This window comes from Pinus tabuliformis, chromosome J (assembly GCF_031772625.1).
Source record: "Pinus tabuliformis cultivar Carrire ecotype Pingquan chromosome J, CPIR1, whole genome shotgun sequence".
NCBI classification, from domain to species: Eukaryota; Viridiplantae; Streptophyta; class Pinopsida; order Pinales; family Pinaceae; genus Pinus; species Pinus tabuliformis.
In genome coordinates this window covers 1,622,954,784-1,622,979,938 of record NC_142295.1, presented here as the reverse complement: position 1 = coordinate 1,622,979,938, position 25,155 = coordinate 1,622,954,784, and positions in this window count along the sequence as shown.

The window sequence follows — 25,155 nt, the reverse complement described above, 5'->3', positions numbered from 1 at the left end:
TCTCGGAAGGGAAAAGAAGGAGATGCACAACAAGAAAACAATCATGAAGCAAATGTGACAGTTGAGATGTTACAAGATGCTTTTATTCTTTCTTTAGAAAATATTACTGATTCCTGGGTGGTAGATTCAGAGACCTCATTCCATGCCACACCTGATAAGAAATACTTTCATGACTATGCTCAAGGAGATTTTGGACAAGTTCGTTTGGGTGATGATAAACCCTATAAAATTGTTGGAATGGGTAAGGTTCTTGTAAAATAGTAGAATGGAAACCAATGGCTACTAAAGGAGGTAAGGCATGTTCCAAATCTAAAGAAAAATCTGATTTCAACAAGGCAGTTAGGCGGTGAAGGTTGTGTGACAACTTTCATAGATAAAGCTTGTAAGGTTACCAAAGGAGCCCTGGTAATAACAAAAGTTCAAAAGGTTGGTACATTGTATTTATGCAATGGTATTTCTAACTCTGTTAATGCTTTAACTTCCAAAGGAGCAGATGCAGCATTATGGCATCATAGGCTCGGACACATGAGTGAAGAGGGGATGAAGATTCTTCACTCAAGGAATTTGTTGCCAGGCTTGAAGAATGTTGATTTGGACTTCTGTGAGAATTGCATTTATGGAAAACAGAAGAAAGTCAGATTTCTTAGAGATGGGAAAGAAAAGAAGAGCGAAAAATTAGAGCTTGTGCATACAGATGTATGGGGACCTGCTTAGGTATCATCTCTCTGTGGCTCTCATTATTATGTTACTTTTATTGATGATGCAACTAGAAAAACTTGGATTTATTGTATTAAGAATAAATCTGATGTACTTGATACTTTCAAGAAATGGAAAGCTTTGGTTGAGATTGAGACATGAAAGAAATTAAAGTGTCTCAGATCAGACAATGGAGGTGAATATTGCAGCAAAGAGTTTGATAGGTACTATTCAGAGCATGGAATTCATAGAGAGAAGACAGTTCCAAGAACACCACAAGAAAATGGTGTGTCAGAAAGGATGAACAGAACAATCATGGAGTGTGCAAGGTGCATCAGATTGCATGCAGGATTGCCTTTACAATTTTGGGCAGATGCTGTAGATACTGCTGTTTATCTAATAAACAGAGGGCCTTCAAGTTCCTTGGATGGTGGTGTTCCAGAGGAAGCATGGACATGTAAAAAGCTAAAATACTCTTTTTTAAAGCCTTTTGGTTGTGAGGCTTTTGTCCATATTGATAAAGAAAATAGAACAAAGCTTGAGGAAAAGTCAAAGAAATGTACCTTTATTGGATATGGTGTTAATGATTTTCGGTTATCACTTATATGATTACGAAAATCACAAAATCATTAGGAGAAGAGATGTAATATTCAATGAAAAGGTCTTGTATAAGAATCAGTTGCAGGAAAAGAAATAGGAAAAAGAAATCAAGGAATACGCAGTTCTGGATGAAATCACTAAAAAAGTAAAGGTGCCTGAAAATAATAATAATCAACAACCACAACAACAACAACCACCACAACAGCAACAGGCACCCCAAACACCTGAAAGTGGTGTTAGAAGATCTACCAGGATAGGTAGACCCCGTGAACGATACTCTCCTTCATTATATTATTTATTGTTGACTGATTCTGGTGAACCCGAATGTTATGAAGAAGCAATGCAGGTTGAAAGCAGGAAGAAGTGGGAGGTAGCCATGGAAGAACAGATGGACTCCTTAATGCATAACTAGACTTGGGACTTAGTTAGGTTTCTTGCAGGAAAATCTACATTGAAAAATAAATGGGTTTACAGGCTGAAGGAAGAAGATGGAGGAAAATAGAGGTACAAAGCTAGACTTGTGGTGAAGGGGTTTGCACAGAAGAAAGGTATTGATTTTAATGAAATATTTTCTCCTGCTATTAAAATGACTTCAATCAGAACTATTTTAAGTCTAGTAGCAGTTGAAGATTTGCATCTTGAGTAGTTAGATGTAAAGAAAACCTTTCTCCATGGGGATTTGGAGGAAGAGATATATATGTAGTAGCCACAAGGATATGAAGTGAAAGGGAAGGAGAAACTAATGTGCAGGTTGAAGAAGAGCTTGTATGGCTTAAAACAGGCTCCAAGGCAGTGGTATCTAAAATTTGACAAGTTTATGTCTGAACAAGGTTATACTAGATGTCACTCTGATCATTGTGTTTATCTGAAAAAGCAAAATGATGGCAACCATATTATATTATTATTGTATGTAGATGACATGCTTGTTGCAGGGTCTAACATGCAAGAAATAAATGTGCTCAAAAGAAAATTGGCAAATTCATTTGCAAAGAAGGAATTGGGAGCTGCAGAACAAATCCTTGGTATGAGAATAACTAGAGACAGGAAAAATCGTAAATTAACATTGTCTCAGAATGAGTACATACAAAAAGTGTTGAAAAGATTTAATATGCACAATGCAAAACCAGTTAGTACACATTTTTCTAGCCATTTCAAACTTAGTAAGGAAATGTGCCCAAAGACCCAAGAAGACATGGATTATATGTCTAAAGTTCCATATTGTTATGAAACCAGCTCAAGAAAAGATAGAAAAGATAGATCAACGCCTTAGAATTTAGCCTCTTCGAGGGGGAAACCTCCTTTACATTACGTAAATGGATAATTCTTGGATGATACAAATGAAAAGACCTCCTTTCTATATATAGGAGTCTAAGGGGTCATAACATAATCAGAGCCGACATAACAATAATAATGTAAGGGCACAATAATAACAATAGTGGGCTTCTATGGGGCACAATAGAACAATATGGGCACTACATGGGTACATCAATATAATAAGTGGGTTATACTAATAACAATAAGGGGTTACACTAGTAGTATAGGGGCCTAACATGCCCCTCTCCTTCAAAAAGCGTTGTCCTCAACGCTTGAGTAGTTCTTGATGCTTTTGTATAAAATTCTTGTCCTCCCCATGTGGAATGTTCAGCGGGTAAGTACTTCCACTTGATGAGATACTCTGAAATTGATCGATTTCGTAGCTATCAGGTTCTTGTTTCTGTGACTGCTCCAGGTTCCAATATGATTTTTCTTTCCTCTTCAATTTCTGGCAATATTGTTTGAATTGGGATGTTTTGCAACTTTTGAATAAGTGGCCATACTTCTTCGTCCTTCTTCCATTCATCCCTTGCTTCGTTTATCCAATCTGGTTGGATAATATAAATAGCACAAAACAATGCTTCCACATCCTCATCCTTGAAGAGTCTTCCCATTCGGTCAGGTCACCATTTTTTAAGTGCATGTAGTATTGCCAACATTTCCTTCTCATAAATAGCTTGCTTGAGATGTAGCAGTAAAAATACCCAATCACCTACATCAAAACATTTTTCACTACGATGTTGATCTACCTGTTGTTTCATTTGATTTTGCACCAAAGTGGCGTTATCCTTTAAAAGTTGGAGAACTTGTTGTTGATGCTCGATGTGATCTTTCACTGCTTGAATCTTTTTCTTCTTGATATGTCCTTCTATCTCTAGAGTTTGAGGAGTGGTAATTTTGTCCAATCCTTTACAAGATATGGTCAGATTCATTTCTTGATGCTCGATGTGATCTTTCACTTCTTGAACATTTTTCTTCTTTATATGTCCTTCTATCTTGATAGTTTGAGGAGTGGTAATTTCAAACAATGAATTACAAGATATGGTTGGATTCATTTCTTCTTTCTCGATGTGATCTTTCACTTCTTGCACCTTTTTCTTCTTGATATGTCCTTCTATCTTGAGAGTTTGAGGAGTGGTAATTCTTTCCAATGCTTTACAAGATATGGTCTGATTCATTTCTTCTTTCTCTGGGGTGGGGTCCTGGCGTATATCTTCTTCTTTTGATGTTTCTTGATCCTTTTCTTCCTCCTCTTCATATTCTATGTAAAATAATTTCTTCTCAGCACACTTATGACCTTTAGTGCATTTGCTATCACAATTGTAACAAAGCCCTTTTTCTCTTTTTTCTTCCAATTGTTGTGGTGTAACCCTTGTAGGTTGTGGAAGGCTAGGAGAAACAACACTTCCATATTTATAGTTGTGAGGGGTACGCTTCCTAGTTTCCATAATTTTGCTTTCCACTATGTCAAAAAGCCCTTTTACTCTTTCCAATTGTTGTTGTGTTGCTCTAAAGAAGGTGTTGCTCTTTGTATCCTCATAATGTGCTATCATTTCCTCTGTGAAAATTGACCACGTAACAAGTTGTTTATGAGAACAAAGCCCTTCGTACCATAAAAATTGATCTGGTTCTAAATATGAAGATGCAATACATACCTTTTGTAGTAGTTGTACACCATGTAGATCAAAATATTGCTCCATCTGAAGTATCCAATTTACTAGATCCTTGCCATCAAACTTCCTCATCTTGCTTTTTCTTGATTTTAGGAGCTCGACCTTGAAACGACTGTAACTCTGTACTTTCAGATCTTTAAGTTCTGAAATTGTGACCTATAGTAGCCCTCTGTGTCCTCTTTCCATTGCCACCAGTCTGATCCAAATTGGATTCTCTAAGAAAGAGTTATGCACAATCTCCCAAGATGACCTGATTATAGACCTTTCCAGAAGAGCGAAATTGTATGAAGTGCCGCGTGTCACTGTTTCGACCTTTGGATCTAAAAAATGCATACAAGAAAGTAAAGTCTGTCCTCTTTCTGTACCTTCTGACGAAATTTCAATCCGATCCCTAGAGAGAAAGTTATGACGATTTTCCCCAGGTCACCTGTTTTGAATGTAATTCAGGAATCTGCAAAAAGACCAACTTCCTCAGATCATATCTCCACAAATATCGTGCGAAAAGCTCTGAAATTTGGACCCAAAGTTCAGCGCGAATTCTTATCAAATGGGTTTTTTTTTGTGACTTCTGAAACGTCACAGAAAAAAAGTTATAGCGAAAATGCCACGATGACTTGTTTGGAGTAGCGAAACCCTAGAATCCAAAGCTCTGATACCAAATGTTATGAAACCAGCTCAAGAAAAGATAGAAAAGATAGATCAACGCCTTAGAATTCAGCCTCTTTGAGGGGGAAACCTCCTTTACATTACGTAAATGGATAATTCTTGGATGATACAAATGAAAAGACCTCCTTTCTATATACAGGAGTCTAAGGGGTCATAACATAATCAGAACCGACATAACAATAATAATGTAAGGGCACAATAATAACAATAGTGGGCTTCTATGGGGCACAATAGAACAATATGGGCACTACATGGGTACATCAATATAATAAGTGGGTTATACTAATAACAATAAGGGGTTACACTAGTAGTATAGGGGCCTAACACATATGCATCAGCAGTTGGAAGCTTAATATATGCAATGGTCTGCACAAGGCCTGATATTGCACATGCAGTGGGAGTTGTAAGCAGGTACATGAACAATCTAGGAATGGAACATTGGATGGCAGTGAAATGGATTCTCAGATATTTGAAAGGTACCACAAATCAAGCATTATGCTTTGGTGGTTCAAACATTTCTCTACAGGGATATGTTGATGCAGATATGGCATGTGATAGAGATAACAGGACGAGCCCTACATGATATGTATTTACTGTTGGTGGAATGGCTGTCAGTTGGGTTTCAAAAATCCAAAGTGTTGTTGCACTTTCAACAATAGAAGCAGAGTATATTACTGCTACAGAGGCTAGTAAAGAAATGATTTGGTTACAAAGGTTTATTGGTGAATTGGGTAAGGAGCATGATATGGGCACGTTATACAGTGATAGCCAAAGTGACATTCATCTTGCAAAGAACTCAGCATTTCATTCCAAGACTAAACACATATAGCTCAAGTACCATTTCATACGATCAGTGTTGGAAGATGGAGAGTTGAAGCTGGAAAAGATACACACTAGCCAGAATCCTGCAGATATGCTAACAAAAGTTGTAACCAGGGAGAAACTGAGAATATGATCAGTTTCAATTGGTCTTCAAGGATGACGATGAAGATGAGAAATGGCCAGGTCCAAAGAGGAGTCATTATCCAGCAAATGAAGTAAAGGGGGAGTTGCTATAATCAGTTTCCAAGTGAGATATTGTTGGGTGTGGAGCCTGATTATCTTATGTATTCAAAGGTATCGCCACATTGGACCCCAGTTCGAAATGGGGCGGCAACATCGCCCATAAAATATTCACTGTAGGGGGGTCCAAGGGGGGGGGGGGGGGGGGGGGGGGGGCGGCAGCTGCGATCTTTAGGGAGCCCCCTCTGGTGAGCGGTTTTGGGGGCAACGCCCCCGAAGCTAAAAACAAATGTAAAATTGCCTTGTAAAAGTATAATAATTTCTAGTCAATCTAGGCCGTTCATTAGGCGGATGATCTGACGCTAGAACTTATGTTTAGTTTAGGGTTTTTTTGCTGTAGAAGGCAACCCCTCTCTTTGTATGAGGGCATTATATTGAGTCTGTGTAATATATGTATATTCTCCAAGCGAGAAGTAGGGAGGGAGACTGTGAAAGAAAACAGAGGATATTACAGTGGATCTGCTGTAGGTTGTGTCTCTTCATTTTGCTGGATATTAGAAAGGAAGGACTGGCTGTTCAGGGTGGACGTAGCCTAAACTAGGTGAACCACATATATCTGTGTCTCTCTTGTTTTATGTGTTTTCTGTGTTTATATTTCTGCAATATTTTATGTGTTCCATTGCTCCGTAATATATAATTTTCTAACAATGGGTTGTGTTTGGTATCTTGAAAGTGGAGCCTCATTCCACATGACTAGTGACAAAAGTTTATTTAGTGCCTTGGAGGAGAAAGACCTCAAGATTTGCATAGAGATGGGTGATGATGAAAGGTATAGTGTTTCAGGAGTGGGCACGATTGATTTTCAGAGGGAGCATGGACCTCCTCTCACCTTGACAGATGTGATGTATGTGTCTGGAATGAAGAAGAACTTGGAATCGGTCGTGATGCTGGAGGACAAAGGCTATGATGTTTTCTTTAGTAAAGGAAAGGCATTCCTAAGACACATAGACATGGGTCAGACCAAGAGGATAGGGATTCGAGTGAAAAATCTCTATAAACTAGAAGTAAATGATTGTGCAACAATGAGTACGAAAGCATAATTGGTGCAAAGCCAAGACATTGGCGAGTTGTGCCATAGGTGGTTGGGCCATTTGCATCATGGGGCTTTGAAGATAATGTAATAGATGTCTACAAGACTTCCCAAAGGTAAACTTGAGCAAGTTGACACATGCAAAGGTTGTACCTTGGGAAAGCACACCAAGTCTTCCTTTCACAATCGAGACAGTTGAGCAGAGGCTATCTTAGAGAGAGTTCATACTGATATGTATGGACCATTCTCGACGACATCCACAACAAAGCAAAGGTATTATGTGATTTTCATTGATGACTATTCTTGTAAATGCTGTATTTATTTCATGCAGAATAAGGACCAAACTTTCACAAAGTTTTGTGAGTTCAAAGCTTTGGTCGAGAAAGAGTTAGGGAAGAAGATCAAGATCTTGAAAAGTGAAAATGGTGGAGAATATTTCTCTCAATATTTTAATGACTTTTGTGCAGTGGAAGGAATTAAATGAGAGTTGATGGCACCTCATAACCCACAGTAGAATGGGGTGGCTGAGAAGAAGAACAAAACTATTGTAGGGGCAGAACGGGCAATGCTGCATGACCAAGGCCTACCACTTCACTTATGGGCTGAGGCATGCAACAAAGTAGTCTATTTGCAAAATAGAAGCCCGCATCGCATACTTGGGATGAAGACACCAGAGGAAGCTTTCTTCGGTAAGAGACTAGATGTGGGTCACTTCACGATCTTTGGCTCATCGGTATATTGCCATGTGACAAAGGATGCACGGAAGAAGCTTGAACCAATAGTAGAGTTGGGGATATTTGTGGGGTACTCTGATACACCTCACAACTATCAGGTGTACTTACCTACCAGTCGGAGGATAGTGGTTCGGAAAGATCTCAAGTTTGATGAGCAGAAGGCCATTCAAGTTTCCCTTGAGAGGGAGATCCAACTACTGGTTGTGGAGGAACTATTGGTTCCTAAGGAGGAGGAGCCTCATACTGATGCGGAACAGCTACATGCAGAGGTTCTAGGAGTGGAGACATCCACTCAAACAGAGTCTTCCAGAGATGGATGGAAACAAACAAGAGAAGCTGACAAATTGTTGAAGGATGCGAGAGAGAATGTGGGAGCACCATATTCTCAGCACAGACAGAGGAGGTCACCTGGGAGGTACATTGGATAAATGGCCCTTGCTGGGGAATGTGTTGAGACCGAGCTATATTCCTTTGAGGAAGCAGTGCAACAACTGATTTGGGTTGATGTTATGGTGGAGGAGTATGACTCCATAGTTCGTAATAGTGTTTGGGATGTGGTTCCGAGACCGGAGAACAAGTCAGTTGTGAGTTCCCGTTGGCTTTACAAGGTAAAGCAAGCTGCTGATGGTAGTGTGGAGAAGTATAAGGCAATATTTGTTACATGTGGATTTTCACAAGTCAAGAGGATCATGTTGCTGCGGTATATTTCGACAGAGGAGCAAGATGCTGACATTTTGACAAAGGCATTGTCAAAGTGTAAATTCGAGTTCCACAGAGACAGGATCGGGGTGGTAGATAATCCCTTTCTTATTGAGAGGGAGCATTGAAATATGGCAACAAGAATATTCCAATTTAATTTGTCCTTGAATTAAATTGTGAATTAAAATCGAATTTTGTCTTAACAAGTACTTGGAAATAATTAATTAATTTATTTTAAATTAATTAGTTCGAGAAATTCAAGTTAGAAGTCTTTCTCAAGTCATGCAAGAGTTATCCATTAAATTAAGGAGATAAGATTGAGTTATATTTGAGTTATAATTAGTTAACCCAGTTTATTGAGTTAAGTCCAGTTAAATTAGTTCCAAACTATTTGAGGAACTAATAGAGAGTTAACAGTCAGTTGATGCATGCATGCACTCAACTAGTGCTACTCCAGTTAACTGAAGATTCCCTCATCAGAAACTCATGCATGTCTATTCTGAGAAAGACCTAGTTGAGTTAAATGTCAAGGACAATGTACTATTAGTTGCATTTGTCTTCTAAAAGATAAAATTCATGCATGCATTCAAGGATTTAATCCTTGAGGATTTCGCAGTTTTGTAGGAGATCATCCACTTGGTAACAGGAGAATCATCCCAAAGGAACAACACAAGGAAATAGGAGCTTGGAGGGCAGAGAGGAAGGTTGGAGAGAAGCCAAGATTGCCTGTGAGCATCTGTAAGGATTGTATTGAGAGCTAGCTAGCTGTGAGAGCTAAGGCTTTGTATAATTCCTATGTATTTCCATCTGTATGATAGTACAATAGTGTGGGGTTTTTAGCTAAGGCTTTCCCCAAAGTATTTTCATATCTATTGGGCCATTGACTCTTCTTCTTCTAGTTATATTGTTCAGCTTGATCTTTAAGCTTCCGGAAATTGATAGTATAAGTAGGTTATAGTATTATGCTTTGATTTATATTGCATTATTGGGTTAACCTACCTGGACCAGATTTTCTACAAAAACATAGTCCATGTACATCTTCACCATTTCAAACACTGAATGAAGTGGCAAACACCATCTTGACACCGGGCCAGGAGACATAGTCCACACTAGACGAACTCTGTTATCAATGTCTCTTGTTTATGATTTGTTGATCATCATTATGTTTCCATTTGCTTAAGTATGCATATATGTTCATTTATGCTATGTTAAAATCCAATTCTAACCACATCACAGGAGTAAAAGATATTGGTTAAATATGGAAGGTGAGTCAACTCGGATCATTGAATGGTTTACCTTCATTCACAACCTGGTTTAGTAAGAATACCCACCCTTCAGGAAAGGCCTCGGTGCTCTGTTGGTCGTTTTTTTTCAACATAAAACTATCAAGATTGGATAGTACCTACTGAGATATTTTGTCTTTTAGGTGTTGGTGGGTGCTTGAGGAAACTTTGTTGGCTCTTTCACCCAACCTTTAATAATATCCTTGGTGCTCAAGTAACTGGTTTTCACATAGAAGTATGAATCCATGAGTGATTCCAGCTTAGGAAAATGGTAGATGAGATGATATTCTACTGCCAAAAAAGAAGCAAGCCTCTGTCCACTGGCACTATTGAGAGTCATAGTCTTTGGATCTGTATGGGATAGTATCCAACTGACAACGTCTGTGCATGGAAAATCTAGATATCTGCATGCAATCCTGTGTAGACCTGACCATTGGACATTGACATACACCTGTCAGCCTTCCATATATGTTTTGAAGGTTTTTGCTCAGAAAATTTCATTCATCTTCCATGTGATATCTGACTCCTTTTCTAAAAACAGTTGAGTGTTTGAATAAACTGGAATGTAAACTGGCATATTCTCAACTGCCTCCATGGTGCTGCTCTTTGTGGTACCCTTTAAAGAAAATCTCTTGGGTGCTGTGATAATAGTGACTGATGAAGAGAAACGATCAACTCTTGCAATACCTGTGGGAGGAGAAAGCAGTCATGGAAGACATAAATTAGCTTCAAAAAATCAACTTACAAAGGAAGATCAAGTAGAAACCACATGGATAGATGAGGAAAATTGCACAATTATGGAGATGAGGGAGGGAGATTGGCTGAAGGAGCTGTACATTGCATAGTCTCATATTCCAGTGGTGTATCCTGAGGCTAGAGATAGTACAATTTGTAGTTCTGCCTGGGTAGACTGAGGTGGAGACTCTGCATTGTGCAGTATCAGTGGCCAAGGGATGGGGTTGAGCCCTGGAACTACGTAATTTGAAGTTGGGCTAGCCAGGTATTGCACATTGTGCAATATCAAAGGCCAAGCAGTCAACTTGAACCTCTGAATTGCGTAATGCCCAGCTAGATAAGGCAAACACTAACCAAGGAGTGAATAGATCGGCCCAGTGAGAGTGTGGGAACTAAGAAGATCTAAGTGATGGTGCATGTTAAAGTGAATGTATGACTAATTATGGATAGATTGGTGCAAAACATGTACGCAAGGTTAACATGTAAAAGGAAAAACATACATGCACGGAGAGTCATCGAAACGACGACCACTAATGGGCGAAAACAAGAAAATTAATGCGACACTTGTAAAAGGTGAATGACGGACCGAACCAAAAATTGTACAAAATAATATGCAGTAAAACACCAACAACCATGAAAATAAACAACAAAAACAATACTTACAGAAGACACAGGACAAAAAAGTGATAGAAAAATTGACAAAAGATGATAAAAGAAAAAATCACCTGGAAAAGCGCTGCAAACTCCACCGAAGGCTCCTTTATCTCCTTGGGAATGCTAGAGATCCAAGATCGAATGTACAAATGATCTCTAGGGGCATCCATTATATATATCTAGACTGATTAGGGTTTATGACACGCATGCCTAAAATCAAGGAAAAAAGTGACACTTGGCAAAAAGTTCCAAAAATAGTAAGTGTGCCACCTTCGAGAAACTAATTAGTGAATCCCTATTTTATAGGGATGCTTTTTTCTTCTTCTTTTTTCAGGAAACTTGCATGCACACTTCCAAGAAGGATTGCGCAATTCCTGAGGATTGGGAAACTTCTTGACTCAGTGCATTGTGCAGTTTTTAAGCTCAAGGGATGTTTTACATAGTTTCCATCATCAAGGTTAGGTTTCCATCTAGAATTGCATAGTTTCTTGCTCAAGGATGGCCTTCCAAGAAGAATTACGTACTTTTTGGAGACAAGGTTGGCCTTCCTTCCAAGATTGTGGAGTTTCTGGAGCCATGGCTAACCTTCCTTCCAAGATTGTGAAGTTTTTGGAGGCAAGGCCAACAATGCTACAAGGTCAAGGCAAGAGTTAGCTAATGTTTGAAAGATATGAAACTAGGATCAGTACATCACAAGGAAAACATGAAAAGATAATTTTTTTATTATCATAGCATGAATTCTTGACAACAGTAAAAGATAAGCTCCTATGGATTGAAGGAAGGATCCAAAATCAAAGCATGGGAAAAATTTTGGAGGGTGGTTGTAGAAGATACAACACTTGGGCGACACACTAGTAGAACTCCAACTCTTTATATGGGTCTTGTCTCATGCAAAACAAGTCTAACTCTTTAGGAAGTATTGTTTAGTTCATTTCATCGTAGCTTATTTACTTATCTTGAATTCAGGATATAGTCCATACCATTCTCTTCATCAGTGGCACACTTAACCAAGCCAAGTCAAAATTAGTTGTTTCCATTGGGGATGAAGAGTATCAAGATACATAAGTGAAAAGAGTTTTTAGAGTCTTAGTTTTCATCTCTACTACTGCTCCACTACCAGCATGCCTAGATAGTACCTAGAAGGAGTCACTTTAGGGACACAAACATTATTCTGCTTCCAAAGAGCCTGGAAAGTACCTTGATAGAATTTCTTGCTTCAACTATCTACACATGAAGCCTTTCTCTTCTCTTGCATTTTATTTTTATTTTTTTCATTTTTGTATTTTGTTCGAAGAACTGTGCATAAACAATTATTAGTTTCATAGGGTGGAAGAGGGATCCCGACTTATTGAGAGAAAAAGAGATTGTCCCTTTAGAGAACGATATTTATATACCTCTGACATACTTCTTAAAGTTTCCTCCCCTCCTTACTCTACTTGAATTAGTTGACAAGGAACAGAAAATTATAAATACCGACTAGAGTAGGTTGTAATAATTATAGACTAAAGCATTGTGATTCCATTGTTGTTTTCTCTGAAAAAGAATGTATTTTCCATCAAGGTATCATCGACTAAATGTTGAAATATTCACACAGAGAGAGGAATAAACAGATAACCAAGCATTGATAGTAGCACAACGTATTCTTGAACTTCACCATGCTTTCTTCGGAATCAAACATGGTTTCATGTGGAAGCTAACCTACAATTGGAAAGAAAATAAAAGAATGGGGAGGAAAGTAAATCAAAACAGAACAAATCAAAGAAAACAAAAAACTACCTCTACTCCTGCACTAACCGAGAATAGGCCAAACTTACGTAAAATGAAATTTCTAGTGTAACCACTGACACATTGGCTGACTTATATGGGCAAGGGAATGCATGTCAAGAAATATATTCAACAATAATAACAAGAAATAAAGATAATGCGATGCATACTGTAACATTCAAAGTTTGAAACTGCACATAGAGAAATACAAAAGAAAAGTGCATGCAAAACAATCTATGGAAGCATTATTGTGTTCAAACACACTGTGAGAATATGACAAGCAAGAAAAATATTTCGAACTTCTAAATTGGGAAAACACAAAGAAATAAGGAAACTTGTTTTTCACAATAGAGCTTGCTAGGTATGACTCCTCCAATGATTGAGCAATGGGATCATGCAAAATAGATGGAGGATGTGAAAATTATGGTACAAATGGATTTTCAATTTGTACGGAGGAGTAATGAATAGCCTTGAAAGATACAATGTTGTTCTGATCAAAATTGGAACTGGCCTCAAGACTATGAGAACCTAACATAACCATCAACTCAAGCTGAAGTGCCTCGACATATTGCGGAAGTTCCAAAACATCATAAGGTAGATCATAAAAAACCAATGGCTTAGAAAGATCAAGAACGAAAAAATCAAAGTTGCGACCAAATGAATTAGTGAAAAGATCACGGAAACCAATATTAGAAAGTTCAAAATAAAAAATAGAGGCATCCTCATGATCTGATGAATCATAAAGAGGGGAAGATTGAAAACAAGAAATTTCACCCTCTATTTCTTCACAATGATCAGATGATGGATTGGAGAGATCAAGAAGAGAATATTTTTCCTCTCCACTTTCAGATGTAAAACTAACATCCAATGAGTTCTGAGTGTAATTAAAGATGACATCATCAAAAACTAATTCTTTGAAGGATTCAACAGCAATGAAAAGATCCTGGAATATGTTAGGATAATGAGGGAGAGGTGTAGAAGGATAAAAATAAACACTCATCATAGATTCTTGTTCAAAGATAGACTCCTACACATAGTCATCGTAAATGATATCGTAGGTTTGCTGCTCAACACTAACTCCATCTTGAACTTGATCATCATGAACATCAAAAGAAATAGTTGAAATAAGTGAACCAAACAACTCAAAATTAGGAGGACCAAAGGAATCAATGGATGGAGGATGAGGAGATAACACATCATCGCAAACATCAGATTCACAGTCCAAACCTATGCTAAAATTTTGAGTATGTGGGGTGGGAGAAGACAGCGGTAAATCAACGAATTAACTCTCAAGTTCTCCCACCTCAACCTGTAGAAATAGAGTTATTAAATGAGGGGAAGACGAAGAGTCACTTAGAATAACAACTTCATTTGTAGCATATTTACGAGCTCTATAACTGAGTTACATTGGGAGACTTTCAAAATATTCATATTCATGTGGATTCATCAAAATATGAACAAGAAATTTGAATTTCTCTTTCATTAAACTGCAATCGATATCATCTTCAAAAAATTCAAAACAAAAATGGATGAAAGGATCGTGAAAATCATTAAGAGATTCATTACTATTAGGTGCTTTTTGCAATCACATGATTTCCTTAAAAACAAATTTATAATCATACCTGCCAAAGGCGTGGAAGAGCTCTTTGACAAGATGGTCGAAAGAGTGTATGGAAGTGTTGGGAAATGTGTAACACCATTCCTTTACGCGTGCTTCGAATGTGAGATTAAACAACCTGTAACTAATATGTTCATAGTGAATATTGTGTTTAGTGTAGAATTCAAGAAAATGAGTTGTGTGCTCAAGAATGGTTGTTTCACCCTCGTCAACAAATTTTAGATTTGATAAGTAATTGATTATTCCCATGGGAACTTTCATATTTTCATTTCTAGAAAAACATGTTGAGGTTAATATTTGGGAAGAATCCATTAAAGATACAAAAATTTCAAGTAGACTTCATGGGCTCAACTTGTCATCTGGCCCTCCTTCTAGTGTTGATAGTGCTAGACCCACCAACATTCATGGGATCTCCCAGATATGAAGTACCAATTAGACCTCACACTGTTTAGTGTAGGAGTCCCATCTAGAATACGACTTGGTTGCCAATGCAATGGATTTTAATGGTGTGCCTTGGTTGCAATAAGTCATAGAGTGGTGTATGGTGACTTTTGTGGGAATGAGTGTGCGACTCTGTGGAAATTCAAGTGTGATGCATGAAGGTTCTAACACACGAAAGGAAAATGAGTGAGTCCCTTAGAAGCCTATTGTTGGTTGCTAAATTTGCCCACCTTTTACCCACCTTGTTATCCCTTTCCTGTACTCATTTCATGTCCTTGTTGGTCGATTTGTATTCTAAAACAACAAAGGTATATCTATTGTCATGTCTTTGTGAAATTTTAGTCAATGAAGCGTAGTTGTAGGGGATTATTGCCTAAAGTGACTTGCTGACCTAAGTTTCCTTGTAGATTTGGAGGAATGATATCAAAATCACAATTTAGCATATGATGATTATCAAGCTGGTAGTGTTATCTTTGGATATTAGCTACAACGGTGGTTCAACCTATCGACCAACACAAGTGCTATCTTTTTATTCTATTATATCTTGAGAATCGCTATGTATTTGTAGACAGACAATTATCGTATCTTAGGTACTGTTAGTTGTTAATGAAATGTATAAGTAGTGATTACAAGGTTGGGAAAGACACCACTAGGAGATATACAATATTTCTGAGTTGTAACAACATACCTCTATAATGTTATTTTGATTAATATAATTTCTGATCTTTTGAGTACTTTATAGTTCTTGATCTTGCCGTAGCCCTGATCAAGGAGTTGGGCCCACTTTCCTGACTAGGTGCTATTGGATTAGATGTGTGCGTAGGTTTATTTTTTGTTGTGTTATCTCTTTGCCATGTAATGATTTCAGTGTGTTGTTGTGAGTCTTAACTCGATGTTACTCTGATTGTTGTTACAATTATAACTTTTTGTTACACATTGTTATGTTATGATTAAATGTTCAATGTTGGGTAGGGAAATTGTGGCCTACTGTTACATAGTATTTTGTCACACCTCCTGAACTTCCTTGTGACATACCTCGAAGTGCTCGAAACATGGCCATCATGTAGTGTACTCATCTAGATATGCAACTCAGATCCTCCCTAAAACATTGATGGAAGAATGTCGTAAGCTTCCCCTAAAGAAAAGGGCTCTAAAACCCTAATTTTAGCATCATCATTACCCTGACACTGGGAACCCATGCTAGTTGCTAGCTGCACTTCACTAGCCTCACATTACCAGTGTACTTTTGGATTGGATACCCGTGATGATCCCTAAAAGGAAATTTTTCCCAAAGAGGACAAGAAGCTTCATGATCTAGAGGCTTCCAGAATGATGAGCTGGAGGTTGTTCAGCGTGGATGAGGTCGAGTTCTCTCAACTTGGCCCTTTGGTCTTATCCCAATGAGCTACCTCCTTCAGATAAGGGCCTTCTCCTATCTTTGGAGAGATCCTAACTCCCTTTCATTGCCTATATATTCATCCTCTACCATTCCCCAATGGTTGGTCTTTGGCTATTTGCACCTTTATGCTGAGATTTTGCCTACATGCTACTCATTTTGCTTGGAGAGCTTGGACTTGGACATTCACTCAAGGAGAGCTTATTGACATCAAGGCTTGGTTGTATGATTCCTCATTTATTCTATTAATATATACAACTATTGATTCACTTTCCATAAATGTGTGTGTTAATGCATCATTTATCTTAATTCTCCTTGATCTGTTAGGTAGGTTATTTTCAATTATGCTATTTGTACTTGTATGCTTTGTTATGTCTTGATCTCTTTTGTAGGCATTCAAACACTGTGAGAAGTATGACCGAGCCTGTGGCATAGGTAATTCTAGGCCTTCAACAAAGGAGAATGTTATAGCATTAGAACAAGGTAGGCCATATTCCTCTTCTCCAATTTTGATTGTAACTTAGGAAAGTGTCTAGTAGATTGTCACGTAAGTTGCTAGTCCCACTCATTGGGCTAGAGGGATTGTCTTTGTCTATAGGGAGGATTTGCCTAGACAACAAAATGACGACTCCACTGGGGACGTTATAACCCTTTCCATCCATTCCTTTAATCATATTCTATGACGAGTTTGACCAACCGTTCGTTTCTTGGCCTGTTTGTATCACTGTAGCTATTTGCACTCACTGGTTATTGCTTGGGGACATCTAGTCTATACTAGTCTTGAAGATTTTTTTATTTTTCCCTATTTTTCTCACCAATCGTGTGTTTTGCTTTAATAGTTGTGATGTCATTGCTTCCTTTTTAATTACAGTCGCGTTGATATCTCTTGCATCACCCTTTTTCCTATAACAGGCACGTTGATCCCAATGGATAGAGAAAAATTAGGGTTTCTTCTTGTTTTCCATGTTTTTGGCCTTTGTCAATGATTTTCTAGTGTGTCTACAATGTATTTGTCCTGGTTGTTATGCTTGTATGACTGTAATTGTCTCTTGACTTTTGTTAATGTCTGTTTGAGGCTTGATTTCTTTCTAAGGTTTTTAGGGCTTCTAGGTCACCTTCCACTCATTGTTTGGTCTGCTTCTCTGAGATTGATTGCTCCCATTCAAGAGCCTTCCTATAGGTTTTAGCCTCGTAAAGAAATTACCTGCATACGATTCTAGAACATAGAAAATAAACAATGAGAGAGCATAACTCATAAAACACATATATACATAGATTTTCCCCTGGATCCCAAAACTGGGAATACCAGCTTGATTTTTCATTATATTCCTTTCAATGTTACAATACATATTTATACATGCTGAAGCATCCAATACCATGTACCAAAAAACATCGCGTCCAAAACCATGGACCAAAAACCATCACGTCCAAAACCATGGACCAAAAACCATCACGTCCAAAACCATGTGCGAAAAACATGCACAAAACCATAGGTAGGTCTGCCCAACCTAACATAGGGTCCAAAACCAAAAATTTTCGGGGCGCTGCCCTGGATCCCATAGAGTGGGGTTGCCTACACCCCTCAAACCCCCTGTGACTCCCCCCCGCTACGCAATCAGCACAACGAAGGGGGGGCTCCGCCCCCCTTCTAACCCCCTGGTTAATTACGTGGGCTAGTCGTGGAAAGAATATAACACAACCCAACACTTCCCACAATCACGACATATTTTTCAAGTTTCTTTTGGTTCATTGATGTGAAGTTGTTTTCATTAGTGTCGAGTCATGTTGATGCTTTGAAGATTGCTTTAGTTCCATTGTCAAGCATAGATTACAAATTGTTTTCTTTGGTTGGATTGAAAGAGAGTACTTGTTTTCATTCTTATGTTTCGAAAAGAAAAAGTGAAAGATTTCATCATTTAAGTATTTTTGAGACATTTTTTGCATTCAAAACCATAAAGTGAAAGATTTTTTCATTTTCATTGAGTTAGATTGCATTTTTCCTTTGCTCATTGCATTAGTTTGCATTGATTAAATCAAAGTGAAAAAAAATCATTAGTGCATCTTAGTGAAAGGAAAGTGATTTTCATTTCTTATAGGATTGCATCTTGGCATTGCATTTTTTAGTGAAATGAAAGATTAGATTTTGTTTTTACATTTTTCATTGGAAATAATTGTGTTGATGCATTTTGCTTGTTTGATGCATTATTTTGTTGTCTCTCTTCCTTTGTTAATTCAATCTTCATCGAATGAAAAGGTTTCATTTTCATCATTTAGTTGCATTATAGGAATAAATGTGACATCGTTGAGCCATCAAATTGAAACTTAATCCATGATGAACTTAAAATTTACCTCAATTAACCTAAGGAGCATTTGTCACCTAACGCAAATATATAGAGGTGTAGGTTAGAGATGTGTTCTGGTGTCTTTAAACATAACATATGTTGTTAACTTCCTTCAGTGTATCCTGGGGGTGAAATCCCGTCCCAGTATGGAAGTATATCGAAGGTTCTCTAGTACTTTCGGGTATATAGGAGGCACTTCAGTATGATAAGTATATAGGGATGCTCTCATCGAACGGTTCTGCATTAGACAATGCTAACACAGACTTGTGCTCCCCGTACCGTCGAGTATATATTGGGAGACCCCATTAGGTTGCTATCCTTTAGCCACAGGTAACCGATTCAGCTACCTTGTAAATGCGATACACTAAACACAACATTCGGGGAGATCAACCGTCGTATGTCAAGTCCTTGGTTTTAGCTAAGGTGTATATAACAATTCACGATTACTTGGTAAACCCTCTTGCCTAGTATTACCCTTTTGGATTTATTTGTTGTTTTGTGACATAAAATTAACTGCCAACAATAACATGTCGAACCCATGTAGTTGCTTCTTGGCTATATATGGAGTAATTCCTCATAAATTTTATTTTTAATCAGCCCTTAACGAATCATCTCTTCTTCTTCTGCTCTTGAGAGAAAGTCACCGTGGCTCAACCATTGTGTTCACCCCACAGTTCCCCTTTGTTGTCTGTGTTATGCAACCAACTCACAAAATAGAAGAATAAATAGATCAACGCCTTCAAAATCAGTCTCTTCGAGAGGGAAAACTCCTTTACATTACACAAATGAACAACTCTTAGATGGTACAAATGACAAAACCTCCTTTCTATATATAGGAGTCTAATGGGTCACAATATAATCAAAGTTGACATAATAATAATAATATAAGGGAATGACAATAACAATAGTGGGTTTCTATGGGGCACAATAATAACAATATGGGGACAATAGGGGCACAATAATAAGAATAAGGGCTATAATGACAATAGTAATGGGGGAATCACTAGTATTATAGGGACCTAACATGCCCCTCTCCTTCAAAAAAGTGTTGTACTCAACGCTTGAGTAGTTCTAGATGCTTTTGTATAAAATTCTCTCCCTCCCATGCGGAATCTTCAGTCGATAAGTTCTCCTGCTTGATGAGATCCTTCGAAATTGATCGATTTCGTAGCTGTCGAGTTCTCATTTCTATGACTACTTCAGGTTCCAATATGATTTTTCCTTCCTCGTCAAGTTCTGGCAATATTGTTTGAACTAGGATTTTATCACCTATAACCTTCTTTAAGCATGAAACATGGAAAAATAGGTGCACTCGGGAAGCCGCAGGAAGCTCCAATTTGTATGCCATAGTACCAATCTTTTGCACCACCTTGTATGGACCATAATACTTTGGTGATAATTTATTATCCTTCTTAGCTTGCTTGAGGGACATTTTTTCATATGGTTGTATTCGTAGGAATACCCAGTCACCTACATCAAAACTTCTTTCACTGTGATGTTGATCTACCTGTTGTTTCATTCTATTCTGCACCAAAGTGAGGTTATCCTTTAAGAGTTGGAGAACCTGTTGTTGATGCTCGATGTGATCTTCCACTACTTGAACTTTAGAACTTTCACTTAAATATGATGTGATGGACGGTGGATGATATCCATAAAGTGCCATAAATGGGGTCATTTTTGCTGTAGTATGGAAGGAAGTGTTATACCACCATTCAACTAGAGGTAACCATTTGACCCATTATGTTTATTTATCATATACAAAGCAACGAAGATATCCTTCCAAACATTTGCTTACTATCTCAGTTTTTCCATTAGATTGAGGATGATAAGATGAGCTATGAGCTAACTGAGTACCAAGACAAGAAAAGAATTCTATCCAAACATTTCCAGTGAAAATGGGATCTCTGTCACTTACAATAATCTTTGGGTTTCCATGTAGCTTTTGAATTATTTCGAGAAATGCAGTAGAAACTGTACTTGATTTAAATGGATGCAATAATGCACAAATGTTTGCATACTTGGTAAGTCTATCAAATACCACCATGATGACACTCTTTCCTTTAGACTTGGGTAAACCTATGATAAAATCCATTGAAACCACCTCCCAACGTTGGCTTGGAATGGATGAATGTTGTAATATACGTGGGGTGTTAATTGTTTCCACTTTATTTTGTTGGAAAACCAAAAATTTCACACAAACTTTTGAATATATGAATTAAGGCCATCCCAAAAAAATTCTTTCTTAACCTTGTGGTAAGTTTTTAAAAATATTGAGTACCCTCCTAAGTGAGAGGTGTGCAATTACATAAGAATCTTTTGTTTGAGTTGGGAATTCTTACATAGGTATAAGCAATCTTTGTACCATAACGAATCATTTTTCTAGCTAAATGTATCAGATGTATTGGGATCTTATTGTAGCTTTTGAATAAGTTCCCAAACTTCTTTTTCATTCTTCCATTCATCCCTTGCTTCATTTATCCAATCTGGTTGGATAATGAAAATGGTGCAAAGTAATGCTTCCACATCCTCATCCTATCTTGAGAGTGCATCTACCACAACATTTTTCTTCCCTTTTTTGTAGATGATTTCAAAGTCATAACCCAACATCTTTGTGACCCATTTTTGCTTCTCTTCTAAAGATAATATTTGTTCTAAAAAGTATTTAAGAGTATCATGATCCATTTTGACCTTGAATTGTCTTCCCATTAGGTAGGGTCGCCATTTCTTAAGTGCATATAGTATTGCCAACATTTCCTTCTCATAAATATCTTTGTGTAAAAAGTTTCCTTTGATTGGACGACTTTCGAAAGCAATGGGTATTTCTTCTTGCATTAAAACAACACCAATTCCATTTCCTAAGGCATCACATTCCAGAATAAAGGTTTTTGTGAAGTCTGGCATAGCTAAGACCGGTGCTTGGTACATTGCCTCTTTAAGATGTTCAAAGGATTTAGTTGCTTCTAGAGTCCATGAAAATGCATCTTTGTTCAATAATGTTGTTAAAGGTGCTGCTATTCTCCCATAATTATTAACAAACTTGTGATAATACCCTATCAACCCAAGAAATCCTCAGAGATGCTTTATGGATGTGTGGATTTTCCATTCCTTAATGGCTTTAATTTTGCTAGGGTCTACCTTAACACCTTCATGAGATACAGTATGACCCAGATATTCCACCTCTTGTACTCCAAATAAACATTTGGAGCCTTTTGCATATAATTGTTTCTCGTCCAATATTTTGAGAACCCTGTCAACATGTTGAACATGATCCTTCCAAGACTTGTTGTAAATTAGTATATCATCAAAAAATACTAACACAAATTTTCTAAGGAATGGTTTGAAAATGGAATTCATCAAACCTTGAAATGTAGAAGGTGCATTGGTAAGGCCAAAAGGCATGACCAAAAATTCATAATGACCCTCATGAGTTCTAAATGTTTTTTTTGGAATGTCTTCTATCTTCATTCTGATTTGATGATACCCTGAACGAAGATCCAACTTGGTGAAGTAAATTGATCTATGCAATTCATCCAATAATTCATCAATGACAGGAATGGGAAATTTATCTTTAATAGTGAGCTTGTTGAGCTCCCTATAATCCAGACACATGAGCCATGACCCATCGTTCTTGTGCACCAATACTACTGGAGAAGAGAAAGAACTTTGACTAGGTTGAATTATACTAGCCTCTAGAATTTCTGCAACCATACGTTCAATTTCACTTTTTTGGGCATAGAGATATCTGTAAAGCCTGATGTTTGGAGGAACACCTCCCGGAATCAAATGAATAGCATGATCATGAATAGGTGGGAGGCATTTGGGAGTCCCAAATACCTTGGAATGATTGTCCAAGACTTTTTGGAGATCTGGAGAAATAGATGATTTCGATGTGGGAACCTCTAGCAAACATAATTGTGTAGTTATGCCTCATTGTTCTTTCTTTAGAAGACTTTTTCATTCCATTAGAGCTGATTATCTTTCCTGATTTCCATGTGATACCCATTAATTCAACTTCCTTTCCTTTCGAAGAGAATTACATGAAAATTTATTGAAAATTAAAAGCTATTATACCCAAGGATTGTAGCCATTGAACTCCTAGTACAACATCAGCACCACCCATTGGAATGGAAAGTAATGGGATATTCAATACATATTCTCCCATGGATAGCTTGATATTATTCCACTTTCCAGAGCAATTTATGGTTCCTCCACTTGCAACCATCACTTGACACTCTATTGTTGGATATAGGAAGCAATTCAATTCATTGGCTATCTTACAATGAATAAAATTATGGGTACTTCCTGAATCAATCAACATTATTACCTTTTTCTTCTTGATATGTCCTTCTATCTTGATAGTTTGAGGAGTAGTAATTCTGGCCAATGCATTACAAGATATGGTCAGATTCATTTCTTCTTTCTCTAGGGTTTTTTCCTGGTGTATATCCTCTTCTTTTGGCATTTCCTGTTCCTTTTCAGCCTCCTCTTCACAATCTATGTAAAATAATTTCTTCTTAGCACACTTATGACCTTTAGTGTATTTTCTATCACAACTGTAACAAAGCCCTTTTGCTCTTTTTTCTTCCAATTATTTTGGTGTCAACCTTGTAGGTTGTGGAAGGCTAGAAGAAACAACACTTCCATCTTTATAGTTGTGAGTGGTAGGCTTCCTTGTTACCATAATTTTGCTTTCCATTTTTCTTGCCAACTTGAATGCCTTCTCCAATGAATCAGGTTCCCAAAGGAAAACATCATGTTGGATGTTATCCTTTAAATTCCCTATGAACACATCAATCCTATGCTCCTATAGAATATATTTTACCCTTATATTCAATTTTTGGAGGTCCTCAATGTGCTCCATCATTGAACCCTTTTGTTTGAGATTTATCAATTGGCCAAAAAATGTGCTTCTCTTTGTATCCTCATAATGTGCTATTGTTTCTTCTATAAAAATTGCCCAAGTGACAATTTGTTTATGAGAGCAAAGCCATCGATCCCATACAAACTGATTTGGTTCCAAATATAAACTTGCAATGCATACCTTTTGTGTGTTTTTCACATTATGGAGATCGAATTATTGTTCCATCTGTAGTATCCATGTTATGGGATGACATCAAACTTCCTCATATCGATCTTTGGAACATGGTGAGTCTTTGTTCCAACATTAGAGTCTATGAAATCAGGATTAACATTTCTTTTTTTCTCATCATGAATTTCCTCTACTACCTTTTCGCCATTAAGAATCCTTTCTTGTAGCAACTTTGTCAAACCTTCCTTCAAACCTTCCATGTCTTTCTTCAAATCTTCAATGTTGTTGTTCTTCGAGTCATGATTAACATTTCTTTTGTTCTCATTATGAGTCTCCTCTACTACATTTTCACCATTAGGAAGCCTTTCTTGTAAAAACTTTGTCAAACTTTCCTTCCAACCTTCTATGTCTTTCTTCCAATCTTCAATGTTGTCTTTCATACCATCTATCTTAGCTTCTGTTACTTTTTGTGAGAGTGAAATTTGTTGCACTTGGTCTTGTAATTTAGATATATCATGTTGCATTTCTTCCTCTTCTTCACAAGTCATGCTAGAGCTTTCAGGTTGCTTACTAGGTGTTTCCATTTTCTTTCTTCGGGACATAAATTAATGATAATGCTTCACTATGCCCTTTGAATTCCATCAAAATATTTTTTCAAACCAAACTTATGCAAAATTAAAAAAAAAAAATACACAACTTTTTTGACTTTGTAGGAGCTTTATATTGAATCTATTGTATCTCCGTGATTTCAAATCTCCAAGGTCTAAAATTGCATCCTATGGTAGCCCTCTGAGTTCTCTTTCTAACCCCGCAAGTCTGATCAAGATTAGATTCTCCAAGGAAGAGTTATGCCAAATATCCCACAATGACCTAATTGTAGACTAGTTCATTAGAGCGAAATTGTACGAAATTCCACGTGTCATTGTTTCGACCTTGGGACCTAAAACCGATACATAAAAAACTATAAGTCATCCTATTTCTGCAACATCTTATGAAATTTCAATCTGATGCTCAGAAATAAAGTTATGACAATTTTCCCCAGGTCACCTATTTTAGATATAATTTGGGATCCTGGAAATGCCCTAACTTCCTTGGATCATATCTCTGAACATATAGCGCGAAAATATTTGAAATTCAGACCCAAGGTTTAGAGAGATTTCCTCTCAAATGGGGATTTTTTTAGCTTATTAAACGTTGAAAAAAAAAATGGTATAGCAAAAATGCCACAATGACCTGTTTGACGCAGCGAAACCCTAGAATCCAAAAGCTTTGATATCAAATGTTATGCAACCAGTTCACAAAATAGAAGAATAAATAGATCAACGCCTTCAAAATCAACCTCTTTGAGGGGGGAACCTCCTTTACATTACACAAATGAACAATTCTTAGATGATACAAATGACAAAACCTGATTTCTAT